Source organism: Calypte anna, chromosome 1, assembly GCF_003957555.1.
Source record: "Calypte anna isolate BGI_N300 chromosome 1, bCalAnn1_v1.p, whole genome shotgun sequence".
NCBI classification, from domain to species: Eukaryota; Metazoa; Chordata; class Aves; order Apodiformes; family Trochilidae; genus Calypte; species Calypte anna.
This window is the reverse complement of record NC_044244.1, coordinates 178,308,627-178,324,974: the sequence shown is the minus strand read 5'-3', so window position 1 is coordinate 178,324,974 and position 16,348 is coordinate 178,308,627. Positions and strand designations below refer to the sequence as shown.

The window sequence follows — 16,348 nt, the reverse complement described above, 5'->3', positions numbered from 1 at the left end:
ACCAGGGTCTAAATTTATAATTACATCCATGCCTTCTGTTGCAGTCTCATCCCAGTGGTGCTCTGCGTGCTGCCGTTCAGATAAGGTGTATTTTAAGTCTTGGTTTTGTTTTTACATATGATAAATTAAAGAAACTTTTAAAGCAGGCTGTGGTCAGTCACGACTGAAGTACCATCCGGTTCTGCTTACATAAGCTTTAATTCTAGAAATGCTTTAGCCTTTCCGTGCAGAAGGGTTGTGAAAGGATTGGTTGCACTTTGTCTTGTCTGTGTCTTAAACATGCTGATACTTAATTGCAGCACCGTTAATTCAGTATGAATTTTTTTGCTGGAATGCTTCAACTAACTACTTTTCCCCTCAAATTCTGATCCTTCAAACTGTTAATAGAGAATTTCTTATCTTGCTTGAATTCTTTTTTTTTTTCTCTTTCCTTTTCTTGAGGCAGAAGGGGAAGGAACTGTTGTGAGTTTGATAAGCTCAAGTCTCCTTACATGCAGGTATCAACATTGCTGGTACAGCCAGCCCTGGTTTCAGTACTGATAAGGATACCTGTACTAGGAAAAATAAATGGAGATACTGAAAGATAAGAGTGCATTTCTAATGTTCTCACCAGGCTCTTCTTTGCAGCTGCTGAGCATGTTGGCCTGCAGCAGCATGTAGGGAATTCAGCATACGGTACTGGTGAAGCATGTATTCAAACATACATTGGGTCAAATCACAGGTTTGCCTGGTGCTGTCTGGGAGAGTTTAGAGTTGCTGGTGCTAGTGTTGTTTTGAGACATTTCAAATAAAGGGAATTGTGTGCTTTTAAAAAGATAGTTAATCAAGTGTGGCTTTAAAGTAGAATTTTCTCTCAGTTCTGAATGTGTGTGATTATAAATCTTGTGTTCTCTTCTAGAGGGGGGAATCAAGGTATGGTATTTGATTAGAGTTTGAAAAAAAAACAACCAACCAAACAACCACAGTCTAAATTGTCTCCTTTTTTGTGTTATTGTTCCTTAATGTGCATTCCCCTTTCCTAGTACATTTTTTTTCCTTCCAGATTTCTGATAACTTTGCTGTGTAATTGCCCTTGGACAATCACCAAAATGCTCAAAATAGAAACATTCATGGATGCTTTGGTAACTTGTAGTATACTTGTACATATGTGATCTTAAATTATATGTATGGAATTAGATTTGAAATTAAAGGTTCTGTTTACATCCATTTATCCAATGGAATCAATTAAATTGCAAAAGAAAATGTGCAATAACATTTTGTTTCCTTGAAGTGATGGTAATATACGTGTGGATATCTTTCAATGGGGAGTCTATGAAACAGAATTCAAAGTTTTTATAATGTTATGTTTAAATACAGGAAAAAGTATTCTTACATTGTTTCAGTATTCCCCAGGTGGTACACTGATGGATGAGCAATCTTCTTTTTGAGTTGCTCGTAGTATTTATACAGTTCAAACTTTCTCTACATGGTGTTTGCTGTGTTTTAGTTTTCACAATTTTTTTCTCTTGAACTTAGAGGTTTAAAGCAAACTCTGTTACATGATTCTAATTCTAACTTTAAATAGCACAAATTTTCTAAGTCTAGTAGTATGTACCACAAATTTTTAGAGTAATTTCAAAAGTGGACTCCGGGACTGTATATGTTTTGTTAAAAATGTTGGAGCAGCTTTTTCTTAAATGATGTAGTTTGCACCTGGATGTCTAATGAATATAATAAACATGGGAAAGAACTAGGCTTTAATAATTCAGTTTGTGCAAAGTGTGTTCAAAAGTCCTATGTGATAAAAACCCAGTTTAAGAGTAGTAGGAACTGGTGTCTTCAGTATGATTGCACTCTTTACTTCCCCCCCTCCCCCGGTTTTTTTTGTGTGGGTTTTTTGTTTGTTTGTTTGTGGGGTTTTTTGTGTGGTTTTTTTTTTTTTTTTTTTTTTTTTTTTTTTTTTTTTTTGGTTTTTTGGTTTTTTGATTGCTCTTAGAGCTGCCTCTGAGGTGCAATATGGCTGTTCAAAACAAGGTAAAAACTACCTACCTAATTGTAGAAGTTAATTGTATGTCTCTGAACGTATAAGGCAATGGTTTTTGGGGACAGTTACATAGAAATCATGAGAGAGATGCTCTCTAGTCTGGGCTTTAGTGCCCTGCCAAGGCTGTGACCTGGGTTTTAGCTCCAACTAAAAACCCAGCCCAGCCCTGTGCTGCCCTTTGCCAAACAGTGAGGCACGGGGTCTCAACTGCTCCATCTTAGAGGATCACCAGGTACAGCTCTGTGGAGGTTTCTTACATATTTGCTGCTAAAATTGACCCAGCTGAACATCAAATCAGTTGAGTAACAATGTCATGCCTTGGAGCAGAGTTCTGCCTTGTGCATTATCTGCAGCAAAACTGCATACCATGCTCAAGTTTTTATTTTATTTCTTCTTATTTTTTAATTTTGTGATTTTGTTGACTGAAAATAATCTTCCTGGCTTTTTATTAAATTGTGCTGTATTTCTTTCATTGGTGCAGTACCTGTTGTGAGCTCTAAAACCTTCTTAGAGCAAAATCTATGTGATTGGTGGGGTTTGTTTTTACAGCAGAAGAGTGTGCAAGAAGGCAGTTGACTCCTAAGAGCAGACACCAGGAGGGAATGCAAACATAACATGTTGAACATCACTCTCCAGATAAAGAAACTGTTCCTCATCTGTAAACTAGTGTGGTATTTTACTTTTTTTTGGATCCAGAAAATAGCAGTTACTTCTTGCAAAAAAGCTACTTTGTGTTATTAGGATGCTCCCTCAGAAGCATTGCCCAAAGTTACCTATTTAACACATGCCAGACTTGAAGAGTATGCCAGCATTTTTTAGTCTGTTGGGCTAACATACAGGTTTGATTATTTTTTTAATTGACCAACTTGGAGTCCTTCAAAGCTAATGAGGAACTGAGTGCCAGGACAGGCAGGTGGAGGTGGTGGGGCACGAGGGGGCTGCTTGTGCAAGGCTTGATGCTGTAGGATGTCTTTGTTTCTACTTGTTAAGATGATATTGCAAGAATCAGCATGATTATCTCTCAAACTTTTTTATGAGAGAAACTGAAGAGATTGGAAGTATTTTGTGTGGGGAAAAAAGAGAAGGCAGAATGTGTTTAAATTAGATAAAAAATGAATTGTTTGGGTACTGTAAAAGATGCAACTCTTGTTTCACAGTATTTGAATAGGGGGAGATGGACTTTTTGTGGTGAATGATAAAAAAATATTTTAATGCAACATGGATAAATTGTGTAACCAGTTCTCAAAGGAAAAAAATGTAATCTCAGAGCTTAGTGTCCATTCTGTAGTGTTACTAAGAAGTTTTGCTTCTGAGTTTTGTAATAATCTGAATGCTCTTCTGCTATAGAAGTTAGGCTGCTGTCTTAGTGATCAGACCAAGCTCAAGTACATGCAGAAGAGCCCAGTTGGTTTACTTGAGGCATTTGTTTTTTTCTTTATTTCAGCCCTTGGATGTTCATAAGGTTGGTATCAAATTAGTGAGAAATTTAACTGGGGAAGAAGTGAAACAGCAGATCAGGACTTTAAACTGCTTGATACATTCTGTACTGAACCTTTGCAGCAGTTTTGTCATGAACTTCATGCTGTTAGTTTACACTAACAGCTTCCAAACAGCTTTTGTCATCTCTCAGTTTAGTAGGCATGAGGGTTTGGGTTTTTCTGGCTGAATGTTCATCTGTGTTGATTTTAATTCTTTTGAACCTAAGCAGTTGGAGCAGATCAGAGGCAGGCGGTGAGAGCTGTGGAGCAGGCATGCAAGCCTTTGGCTTAAGACTCCTGTGAACAATAGCATGGAATTTCCAAATGCCACAGGCTTTATTTATGTATGCAATATGTGGTATTATCTTGTTAAAATACATGCCCTAAGTCTTTTTTGGATCCATTGCCATAGTAGTTAAAGTTCCTAATTAAACTATATCCACATAATGAGTTATACATGAGATACTGCATAAAGTCTTGTTCTCCCTAATTTTTTCTGGTTAACCACTCATGTAGCTCTCTTCCCATCTGTTTTCTTCTCTTCTCACCAAGTTAGATGGCTCCAAGCCGCATAGGTTTTTAAGGTCATGCAGTTGAGTGAGTCCTTTTGTGGCCCTTGGACTTTTATTTTTCTTTTTTTTTTAATCTTGTCACAGATGTGTTGATTTATTTTCATAGTCAGCAGCAAAGGTGGAGCTGGCACAGCTGGGATTTAGTGTTCCATTCGTAGCTGAAGCCTTTGACAAGCTCATGAAGGAGGGTGTGAGAACAGGGTTGCCAAACACCAAAGATCTGTATCTGCTTTTATTCTGGATTTACAAATTAGAATAATATGGGTAAATAATGGGGACATGTTACGCTGTACTTGATTTCTCATGAGGTAATAGGGAAATAGGGGATGTTTTTTGAGGGTGCTGATTATAGAGAGGGTACATGACAGAAGGTAGTGAGGTAGTTTGTTCTCAACAGCTCTTAGCTATTCTTTGATTCTTCTGTTTTGAAGTCTTTTAGAAGGTGTTTCTTAAAAAAAAATACAAAACAACAAACCAAAATGGAAACAACAACAAAACTGAGATTACCTTTACAATCTGAGGAGCTCTAATTTGCAGACTCCTCTAGCAGAAATTGTGAAAGATCTCTTTTCTTTAGAATAGGTTCTTTTAGCTATGCTGAAATTTAGAAACTACAGTGGAATCATAGTGAAGGTACAGTGGCTCAAATTTGTGTATGGCAAGGTTGTACTCCAGCAGCTTCAGGAGACCTCAAGATTACAGCCCAGAGTTGTTTATGTTAGCATTAAAAGGTGATTTTTGTGCAGCTGTATCAAAATCAAACTTTCTTGCTTGTAAGCCATTCATTTGTGTACCTGAAATAGTGATAGGAAGAGATAATTCATTTGTTACTGAGGTGCTTCCATAATCCACCAAAATGATTTTCCCCAAACAAGTAGCAGGACAGTGAGAAGCAGGGCATCAATTGCGAGTGTCTGGGTAGACACAATCAATTATAATTATTTATTTCCCTCTCCTCCCCCTGCCCCCAACAGTTTTTTTGGGAACGTGATTCTTTCTCCTTTGGACATTTATCATCATGGATTTGTGATTACCTGGGGTGGGATTGCTGGGCTGCTGTGGTTAGATGAGCTGCGCATGTGAGGCAGTGCCCAGGCTGCTGATATGGACTGTGGCTTCTCACCTCTGCTGTGGTTTGTACTGTTTGGGTGCATTTCAGAAGGATACATTGTCTTCTCATCATCTGCTGTTTGGATTTAAACAGCAAATTAGTTTAGTGAAAACTGGAAATCAGGAGTCTACAACCTAACAATTGCCAACCAGTATATTTATATATTTTTTTTAAAGCAGAAATACTGGCATGTTGGGCTCCAGCCGCAAAAAGAACTGTCCTAATGTCTGTGGTGGGATCTCCTTTGTTCTGTACTGACAAAAGGAATGCTATCTTTACCATTTTGTGTACTTTTTTTTTTTGTCTTTGAATAAATTGCTTGCTTTGTCTATATTTTTGCTATGCAGCTTGTCTTTCAAGCTTGGCTCTGGTTTTTAATTCTGGAGTATAGTCCTTTCACTTCAGAGTGTGATGTTAATCTGAATTTTTACAGAGGAGTTTGTGATTTCAGTGATAGGTGGATTTTTCTGGCTTTCTTGTGTGGCTGCCTTGGAAGCAGCAGAAGTGGGATAGTTATTTGTGACTGATGCTCATACAGAATATGCTTATGGGGAGGGGGTGGGGGGAGAGACATAAACAGCTGAATGGTCTGGTAGTGTCTTATGTTTGGAGAGTGTCATAAATGGCTAAATTTTGAAAACAAAAGTTAGCGTTGGTTAGACAAACAACTGAAGTTTCCCAAATAGCCCTTTTCTCTCTAGACTCCTATATTCATAAGATAACTTCTGATTTCCAGTGTCAGGCCTAATGCCCTCCTTGTTTTTGCACACATTTAGCCAATATGTAACTGAATATGAAAATGAAAGGGAAATGTCTGGTAAACATCAATGGCTGCAGAATGTCAAAACTGACAGCAGACTGTAGTGGGGAGTTGGTATTTGTTTGCTTTGATTTAATTGTCCTCTCTTGTGCTAAAAATGGGCCCTTAGGCATGCACTTCTTAAAGAATGAAATTTGTGAAGGACATCTGCAATAGATGAGCTATTGTGTAGCATTTTTTAGTTACCTTGGAGAATGATTCCTGTGGGGGTTTGTATCCTTTTCACAAACTTCTGAAAAAATTCCAGGTAACTTCAGGGCAGAATAGATTATTCCATTTCCTTGTCCTCCCACATCAAGACTGCATACAGTCATCAGCAGTGCCTGGAGAGTGCAGCTGTGGATAACATCATGCTCTGGAAATAAGTTGTGGAGGTGAAAGACAAGCCTATCCAGAAATACCAAGATGACTGGTAGTATGTTGGAAACAACTACTGCTCTGTTGGCTTTTGGGACTGCAGTGCAGATAATGTGCAGTCGTTTAATGAACAGAAAAAAATGGTGTATGCTGTAGGCTGTGTGTTGTTAAGGAAGAGGAGATGAACCTGGAGCCTTCAGGAGAAGGTGAGAGAAGAGGTGAAGGTGGCTGGGAGGTTCTGCAGGGCTCAGAAACTGAGTTTGGACATAGTATCTGCATGGGAAAGCACCTGTTCTGGCACTGAGTTTTAAGAATCCTGGTATCAATTATGGATAAGCTCTGCACCTGCCCTGGAAGGAGCCCCTTATACCTGAGAACAGGAGGAAAATGGCAGCGTTAAAAGGATTAATCTAATTTTGTTATCTCATGCATTTGAAGAGAAGTACCTGAAGAACACCAGTTTGGGTTGATTTGCAGGTAAATGGTGAGTGCACACAGTCAGATAATTTGCAGTGCAGAATCAATTCTTTAGTGAGCAGGTTAAAAAAGTGTTTACTCTTATCTGATGAAGTGGTTCTTTTCTTTCGTGCTTTTACGGGACCTTTGCTGGCCAATACAGATTCTAAAAGAATAACTTGTATTGGGTGAATATCTGGATGTATCCCTTGACCTTTTCACTGACTTTAAACAGTATTTCTTGTGGTTTCTGCATGTGGTAGCTATTCTGTAGAAAATAAAGCTTTCAAATTTTTCTGCAAAAACGTCTCAATTGTCTTAACCATAAAGGAAAAAAAAAAATTGATGTTATAGTCTACACATATTGATGACTTCTGTTTCTGAAACTATTGAAACACAAATTTTGTGGCCATACAGAGTCCTGGTGTAAAGAGATTTGAGGTAGTAGCTGATCTTGAGCTACTATAAAATTTGAAGATGAGACTTTATAGCCTGGCTATCTTGAAGTCACACAAGCTGAAATAGTTCTGGTTGCAGCTTTTTGTAGCCTTGCATTGTAGTCGCATGACTCATAGCATTTATGAAAATTGATTTTATTTATTCCCTCCCCAAGGCTTTTTACCTTATTGTGCAATTATCTGCTGTCTAAATGCAAATTCAGATTGGAAATGTACTTGCAGCTAGGGCTCTCTTCTAGGATGAGGTAAATAATGTGTTGTGTGAAAGTTGTCTATGTGTTCTGTCAGTTTGCTGCCCTGAGGAATCTTTTATTTGATCAGCTCAAATGATGTGAGGTAAAAATGCTGTGGTTTCTGGGCATGTGTTGAGGGAAGAGGAACTGCCCCATTTTAAACTGAGCCAGCCAACAGCTTGGTTTTGCAATATTTTAAACTGCTCGAAATTGTGGACACTGACTAAATGTAGATGACTGTAATTAGTTCATCCTCCTCTGCTAATTTAAGTCTGAAAATTTCTCTTTAAGATTTAACATGGGCAAAATACAAGTTTGTTCAAGTAAAGTAATAAAGTTGAAGCAGGAACATGAAGATACTTTGCTAATATAAGGCCTGCTTTTTTTTTTTTTTTTTTTCTGGTACCCTTCAGCAGTTCAAAGAAGCCCATCATGACTGGGTGGAAATAAGGTTTCAGTTTCAGACTCCAGCCCTCATGCTCCTCTCCCCCCTGCAGCCCTCCATCTTTTCTTTGCAAACTTGGCAAGTGCTGCTCCCTGTTCCTGCTCCCTGCGGCTGATAACCATTCAGGAAGGTTTTGTGTTCTGGCTGGCTAGCCTGCTGTTCTCTCTTGTCTCCTCAGAGGCTCGACAAATGGTTTCTGAGACCTTGTCAAGTACCCATAATAGTACATTTGGGATTACAGCATAGCTGTATTCATAGCTACAGTTTTTTGTTAGGTGCAAGGCCACTCATGAACTAGTTGCTAACTTTTGTGTATTGTAGCCCCCTCATTTGAGAAATAGCTATTTGAATAAATATATTGAATTTTATAAAGATCATATGAAATCCTTAGCAGCCTATATAGGAAAGGATGGACATTGAGTAGACATGAGTTTAGCATTCTTTTTTATGGAGAATTCTACTGATGCTGCCTGTGTGTTGCATATCCTTGTGAACAACTGACTTGAGCATCTGAAGATCAGGATTTCAAAAAGTCCTTGTAAAATTGTATGCAATACTTGATCAAAAAGATACTGCTGCTTGGGCAACAGTTCATTTTTAGTTGCATCTTAACTACCTTGAGTGTTAAGTGGTAGTATGGCAAATCACATTGTGCAGTCAGTTTAGAATCTGCAGGAAGAGAACTGTAAGCCAGGATTAAAGCTGCAGATATTTTCTTCAAAGGACAAAATGTTCAAGAGAACATAGTGGTTTTCTCGACTACAGATGATAGCCTAAACACCCAAAATTAAAATGTCTTGAAAAAAATGCACGTTTAGTGAATAGGGAAGAACACAACTAAAAGGTCACTGAAACAATCTGCCTGTTTTTCTGGGAAAGCTCCGTGCTGTGTGGTTGTAACACCTTGCATACAAGATGTTGACATTTGAATAAAGGACACTTGAGAGCTGCACTAAAAAAGAAGACTCATTTCATTACTGTCTGCGTGAATAATAAGCACAGCTGACAACTTGGAACACAAAAAAGATCTGAAATGCAGCAAACCCGATTCCACCTTGTGTTTCTGGCCAAGGTGTGTTTACTGGGAGAGGCATAATCTTACCCTGTGAGGAGGAGCTGTAGCTGCAGGTGTGCTTTCAATTGTACTTTGCATTCAGACACTGAATAATTGCTCAATGAAGCCTTGGAAAGTCAAGTTTCATCAACTGGGTTTTTCTCACGGAACTTCTGTGCAAGGTATGGAGCATAACAAAAGCAACAGGAGCAAGCTCTACCTGGGTGGACTTCAGGGCAGCAAAGTGGTGAATTTCTCCTTGTGTAATTTGAATCTTATATAACATTTTGTACTTGAATTGCTTGATGTTCAAACTTTTATTTATGAGTGAATGTCAATCCCGTTTAAGCAGGGTTGGACAAAACAACCCCTCACAAGTAAATGCACTAACAGTGCCGTTCAGTGTTATGTTAATTCAGTTTCATAAAAGCTCAGCTGGAATCTTGTATGACTCTGCCAGGTGAGCATCAGATATTGAAAGACTTGGGGGAAAAAAAAAAGGTAGATACTGCAACAACACTGAAAGCTTTATGGGTAGAATTCCAGGCATATGTGAAGGGGGAAAGTAGTGTTAGGACTGCATTTCCATCTGGCTGACTAGTTTGCCTATGCTGTGTGAGATCAGAAAGGCTACAAAGCAGAAAATACAGCAATGAATGGCTCATTAGCCTCATTTAATTTGGGTGGATGCTTTGTCAGGGAGAGATGTCAAGGAAAAACTTTGGAACAGTGAGTAGCTGCTTACTGATGAAACAGCTAGTCAGGGCACCCACAATGGGAGAATCAACTCAGGATTTGGGGTGAAAGAGTAGACTCAAACTTTTACTGCTGAGGGTTGTCTGTAGCAGACTTGGTTTGTACTATGCTCCTGGGGGGGACACTGAATCTATACAAGGTTAATAACTCTCTTTGAAGTACCACTTTATTTCAGTTTTAAAAAAAGAAAAAAAAAAATTGAAGAAGCAGGGTGATGATGATGGCAGGAGGCTTTCTAAAGCTTGAAAGAAAGCCAAGAGGGCGAAATGTTGCAAGCTGCTTGGGAACCATTTTTGAAACTTCTCAGGATTCTCAGTGAGTGAATGGATCACTCATCAAGACATGCTGCAAAACCCATCAATTCAAAAAATCTGACATGGCCAAATAGTAGAATAAAGAAAGACCTTGGGAGTGAGAATATGTTCTTTGAAAAATTGAATCTTAATGTGAAATGATTATTATGAAAAACAAGGTAAGTGATGGTTGGCTAAATTGTAAAAATGTAGTGTGACCTGCCTCCTCCCAACCATACACCCTCAAAACCATATCCAACCTCTCCTTGCCCTTCCCTAACCTTGAGAAACTACTTAAAGAAACGAAATTAATCTTCCTTTCCTCTCTTTTTCTGATGCATCAGAATGCTATCTGTAGGACCACGGGACCACTGAACTGTAGGAATATTTAGAGAAGCTGAAATGACAGCAGGAGAAAACCTTTGGGTTTTAATGTGCATTATGAAAGCACAATGAAATGGAGGAATGGAGGTGAAGGAATGCATCAGGAGATCAGTGCCAAGATGCAGTGTTTGGGGGTAGTTTGAACAAACTGAAGGGCAGTCAGTTGTCAAAGTGACATGTTACACATCAGAAGGAGTTATAGAATGAAACAATATATAAGCAAATTACAAGAAAACAGAACTCCAATGCTTTAAATTGTCCTAGTCATAGAAGATTAGAAAGGGGCAGTGGTGAGATTAAATCCTAAAAGGAGTTACTCAGAGGGGAAACTACTAATTAGTAAGCTGGATGAAGAGCAGGGATAGTGGACACATGAAAGGTGCTGTGCTGAAGTCAACAGCCATATAAAACACATTTAGCATCTAGGTCTTCAGAATTCTTTGACAGAGTTAACATACAGGTTAAGGTATCATAGCTGCCAAAAGGTACTCTTTGAAGTCCCCTTACCAAAGTCTTAAACTGAACAAAGAGATGGTCCTTCTCTGGATAGAGAAGTTAGTTAAATAATGGTGAGAATTCATTAGTGGAATCTCTTTGGTGCTCAGAAGTTTTGTTTAGAAATCAGAAATAAGTAGTTGAGCAACAGGTTTGCTGATGAGAGTGAGTTATAGTAGTAAAGGTAAGTAGTGATTGTGAGAGCTTGGCCCCAAGTGTTACAAAGTCCTTCTCCAATAATATATCGTACTCATTGATGTGAAATGGTGTGTGTGCTAAAATGATCCTTTCTTTACTTATTAGTTAAAAAAAGGTTTCAAAGTTTATAGTGACAGTTTTGTGAAAGTACCAGCTCAGAGCCAAGTAATTGCTAAAAGGCAGAGACAATCACAGGACTTGCTAGCAATGGAGCGAAGCACACAGCACGGTGTCACTCTTGCTGTAAATCCTATTTTCACTATTGTAAGCACTTCTAATCCTTTCATCCCTGGCAGGACATAATAGATCTAAGGACAGCCCACAAGGATAATCAGAAATGTGGTGCAGTGTCTGTATGAAAACTGTAGTCATTCCCATAGATGAGGACTCTTGCATGTGTGAGAGTGAGGAATGGGGACAATCTCAGAAATCCTGAGCGTCATCAAGAAGATAGGAAACATTTGTTCAGTGATTTTAAATTTATGAAAGATGCTGTTAAATAAGAAAAATATGTGAACCTGTAGCTGCTACATGAGAATTGTAGAGTGAGTGGCTTGGGTTGGAAGGGACTTTAGAGGTCATCTAGTTCCGACCCCCCTGCATGGGCAGGGACACCTCCCACTAGACCAAGGCCAACCTGGCCTTGAATGCTTCCAGGGAGGGGGCATCCGCAGCTTCTCTGGACATCCTCTCTTGCCACCCTCACAATGAAGAATGTTTGTGACTGTAAAAGTTTTTCATCATAAATGTTTTTTAACACAGCAAATATTTTGTTTCCTCCACGTAAACCAAATAATTTCACACATTTAATTAGCGAAGAAAAATAGGCCAGAAGTAGAAGTTAGACAATAAGATTACCTCTTTCTGAAGTTTACACTACTGCCTTACCTCTGTTTATTGTTTGCTTTTCACAACAGATGCTTTTAAGTGTTGTGCTGTCTTTATGCAGTTTATAGTTCCTGAAATGATACAAATGCTGAGGTGACTTCAGAGCAGCCTCAGGGAAAGAATGTACAAATGAAATACAGCAGTCTTTTCCTTTATAGAGGATTTGTATAGGTACCACTTGTCTTGCTTTATGTGAAGGTATTGGTAAAACTTCTGTGTCCTTTAATAAAGCAGCACAGAGCTTTCAGCCTGGAGCGGGGTATTGCTGCCCATCAACAAGTCTCCTCATAGGAACCATCTGCATTTCGTGGTTTTAAAACTGAGTGTTTATACTGGCTGTCAAATTACAATTTTGTAGGAGAAAGTAGGAGAATATAATAAAATCCCAGGGTTTCTTCTTGCTTTTGTGAGACTTATGTGCTGAAGTTAATTGCAGAGCTTGGTGGGTGGTGGTTTGTTTTTAAATTTTTATTTTAATTTTAAAATTATGCACAACCAGGGGACCAGGGGAAGCTTTTTCTTTTCTGTCTCTCTCTCTCCTACCCATCCCTTCATTTTCTTTTGCTCTTACCAAATACTTTGGTGCTGGTTTGATACTCATCATACCCCACTCTAGACTAACAGAATATTTCAACTTTTCAAATAGAACTGGGTAACTTTTTGTCAGATGTAAGAGGTGAACTATGCCATGAAGTGAGGCACAGCTGAGGGCTGGCATAAGGGGAGGGATTTTCTGGGTAGAAGCAGGAAGGCAGAGGTGTCAAGGAAAGGCTTTTCTTTTGACAGCAGCGAATTCTTACATCAAAAGAACCACATGTACAATGTATCATTAAATTTGAACTTACTTTGAACTTCTTGCCAAACTACATGTTGTGGTGAAAGGTGTTAATTTTATAAAATCAAAGTGAACAACAGTAATAAAGTGAACCAGTAATTGTGCTCACCACATATAACAGCTGTCTCAGAAGTGCTAATGTTTATTGACTTGCTGTTGGTGGCTTTTCCTCCAGCTGTGGGAAACGACCTTTCTTTACCCATGACAAGGCCTGATTACTGAAGGATTTGTTTTGAAGTAGAATATATTCTCAGCATAAGCTTTGCTAGCTGATAAGCATAATGATGCTCTTCTGGGACAGTAATCTTACCATGTCCTGTGAGTATTTGGGTATGGATAAAGTATGGATGTCCAAGTTAGATCCTTAATAAACTAACTCAGTTCTGTTAGTAAATCTTCCCTGCAATAATTTCTTTGTATTAGCATTTTGATGAGCAATACTGCCTTTTATCTTCACATGACAACTTGTGAATTTAGATCCGAGTTAATGAATTGTACTTCAGTCACAAACTCTGTTCATTGTACTCTTCAATCTTCTTCTGTTTCCAGGAAGGAGGGCTAATGGCAACAAGAAAGGGCACACACTGGCCTTTTTTTTTGGTTTTTTCCTGTTTGTGAATATGCTTTTTTCATGGAGAAAAGCATCTACATGATTTGCTTGTTGTACATCATGTAGATATCTTTAAAAAGAAAAAAAAAATCCCTAACCATGCGAGTTTCTTGAAATGTTGCCTTAGAGTTAAGTCTTGAAATTTCTTCTTCTGCTAGGTTGTTTAGTACTTAGATTTAAATGTGATCTTTCTATTAGACCTTCTTTAAATTTAATTTAAATTCAGATAGATATTATTGACAAACTCGGAAGATAGTTGCTACATAACATTAAGGTATTAATATATTTTTATTATGTCTCTGGAAGAAAAAGAAGGAGAGAACAGCAGGATAATGAAAACTATATGAGGTTTCTCTCAACTTCTCTGAATTTTGCAATTGATGTAAATTTAAAAATAGGACTCTGCACACATTTCCCTAAGGCTCACCAAAACTTACTGTGATCATACAGCACATTGGTTGAAATGCTTCAATGTGGCTGTAATCTACGACACCTCTTGGCAAAATTTAGTGTTGAATTGATTAATGGGAGCAGTTTTTCAGGATCATGTGAAAGGTCCATCTGTCTGTCTGTCTAGCTAACTAACAGATCTTAGGAAGCGTAGTAAGACTGTGGCAAACATGGATCAGTGCTTTCCTACTGGCATGTTTCTGCTTCATCTGGTATCCAGTATTACTGTGTTAAGGTAAAATTAAAATTTGAGCTTCTGAATTTATGCTGTGTGTTCACTTGTAGTTATTCCTACAAGTATTCCATCCTCCAGCCTTTGGGTTTCTTTTTTTTTTTCTATGTTTACAAGCAGCAAAATCTATGCATTGCTTTAGTTTGGCACCAAGCTTTGGAATTACTTCCTTTAAGAGACAGTTACCATTGCACACATTGTAAATAGTAGAACAAACTCTTGAATTCTGAATAAGCGTTACTATTCCTTTAAATTCAAACTTGTGACCTCACATTACTCAATCATCTTGAAAAGGTGGGAAGTTTTAAGCTTTTCTATAATAAATTATCCTCAAAGTTCTGTACATACACATCCAGAATAGCTTTCTCCTTACTAGCTATGTTTTGGAAATGCTGTCAGACTTGAAATACAGCATTAGGTATTAGCTGTATGTCTTGAAAAATGCATAATAAATGTGCTTACTGCACAGCTGTGGAACTATATACAGTCAGTTGAATCCTCAGCAAAGTAGTTCTCTATCTCACAGTCCCACATAGAGTACTTCGGATTGGAAGGCATCTTTAAAAGGTACCTGGTTCAACCTTCCACTCAAAGCAGAACCAACTATGAAATCAACTTGGACTCCTTAGTTTCTTATGCATCTGAGTTTTAAATATCTCTGAGCATGAAAAAATCTAGCAAATCTGCTCTTTCTGGCTCCCCAAATGTTTTTTTTCTTCACAATATCTAATTGGAAGTCTTGTTTCTCACTGGTTTGCTGGGCACCTCCGGGAAGAGCCTGGCTCCTTCCCTGTACCCCCCCCTAATGAGCTATCTGAAGGCAGCAGGAGAATCCCTTCTTAGGTATCTCTGAAGGCTGAACAAACCTGGCTCTCAGCCTCTCCTTACATGTCATGTGTTTCAGACTCCTTGTGGTGCTTTGCAGGGCTTGCTCAGTATATCAGTGTCCTTGTACTGGAAGGCCTGAAACTGAACATGGAGCTTCCAGATGTAGTTTCACAAGTGCTGAATATAGAGGAATAATAACCTTCCACCTGCTGGGTACACTCTTGCTCATACAACCAAGTATTTGACAGAGGCACATGGTGTGTCAGGTTCAGCTTGTCTACCAGGATCCCCAGGTCTTTCTCTGTAAAGCTGCTCTTGACCCACTTGGCATTGTGTCCAGTTGTGTGGGCTTATTTCAAAGTAGTGACAGGTATTTGCACTTGCCTTGTCTGAAGTTCTTGTCTGACTATTTTTCCTATCCATTGAGGTCTGTCCAAATGACATCTCAGTTCCTTGGTGCCTTATCTTTTGTCATCGTTCATGGATTTGCTGAGGATGCCTTACATCCTGTTGCTAAAGAAGTTATATCAGCCTTAGTATCTCTGCACTAGTAACTGGCAGCCTATGGGATTTGTACTGTTGATTAAAACCAATTAAGTGTGGTGATCCAATTGATTTTTCATCTGCTCTGTAGTTCAGCTGTCCAAGTTCTCGGTCTAATTTGGCTGGAAGTATACTCTGAGATCACATTACAATCTTTGCTAAGGTTAAGGTAAAATCCAGTGCTTTTCCTTTGTCCATGAAGCCAGACCTTCTGTTGTGGAGGGGACCATCAGGTTGGTAAGGCACAGCTCATGCTTGGAGAATCCTTGTGAGCTATTCAAAGTCATTTATTTTCATTTACATTACAGTCATTTGCTGTAATACCATTGAACTTTTTCATGCTTCTTCAAGAGAGGACTGATTGTTTTCCCTTGTCTAGTTGCTAGGAACATCACCATGACCTTTTGCAGATGAGAGAGGGGCTTTGTGATGACATTTGCCAGCTCTGTTGAGCACCCTTGAGTGCAACCCACCTGGTCACATGAAGCTGTGCATGTGTACAGTTTGAAGTCATCCCTAATTTGTTTTCCTATCCTTGCTTTCACCAGGGCTGTAGCACAAGTCTTGGGAATGTGGTAGCTGTGTGAGTGGACTGTGTGAAAGTTGGTGCCAAGAAGGCACTGAGAACCTCAACCTCTTTTGTGTCCTTAGTTGCTTGGTTCTGGGCTGGGATTTAAGAGATACAAAATGCAAAAATAAATCAACTCCTGGTATAGAATCTTAATCTGGTAAGAAAATTCAGTGCATGCTTGGAATGAAATGTTGGAAAAAGAGGTAATCCTGTTCTCCCAGGTCACAATTTGAATGGGTTCTCATCTTGCTGTCCTTT

At 38.8% G+C, this 16,348-nt stretch overlaps 1 protein-coding gene across 3 annotated transcripts in view; it reads left to right on the top strand.

Annotated features, from left to right (window-relative positions):
* Positions 1-16,348, top strand: part of CDK8 (cyclin dependent kinase 8) — a 71,424-nt gene that overhangs the window by 928 nt on the left and 54,148 nt on the right. The gene's annotated exons all lie outside the window — the stretch shown is intronic.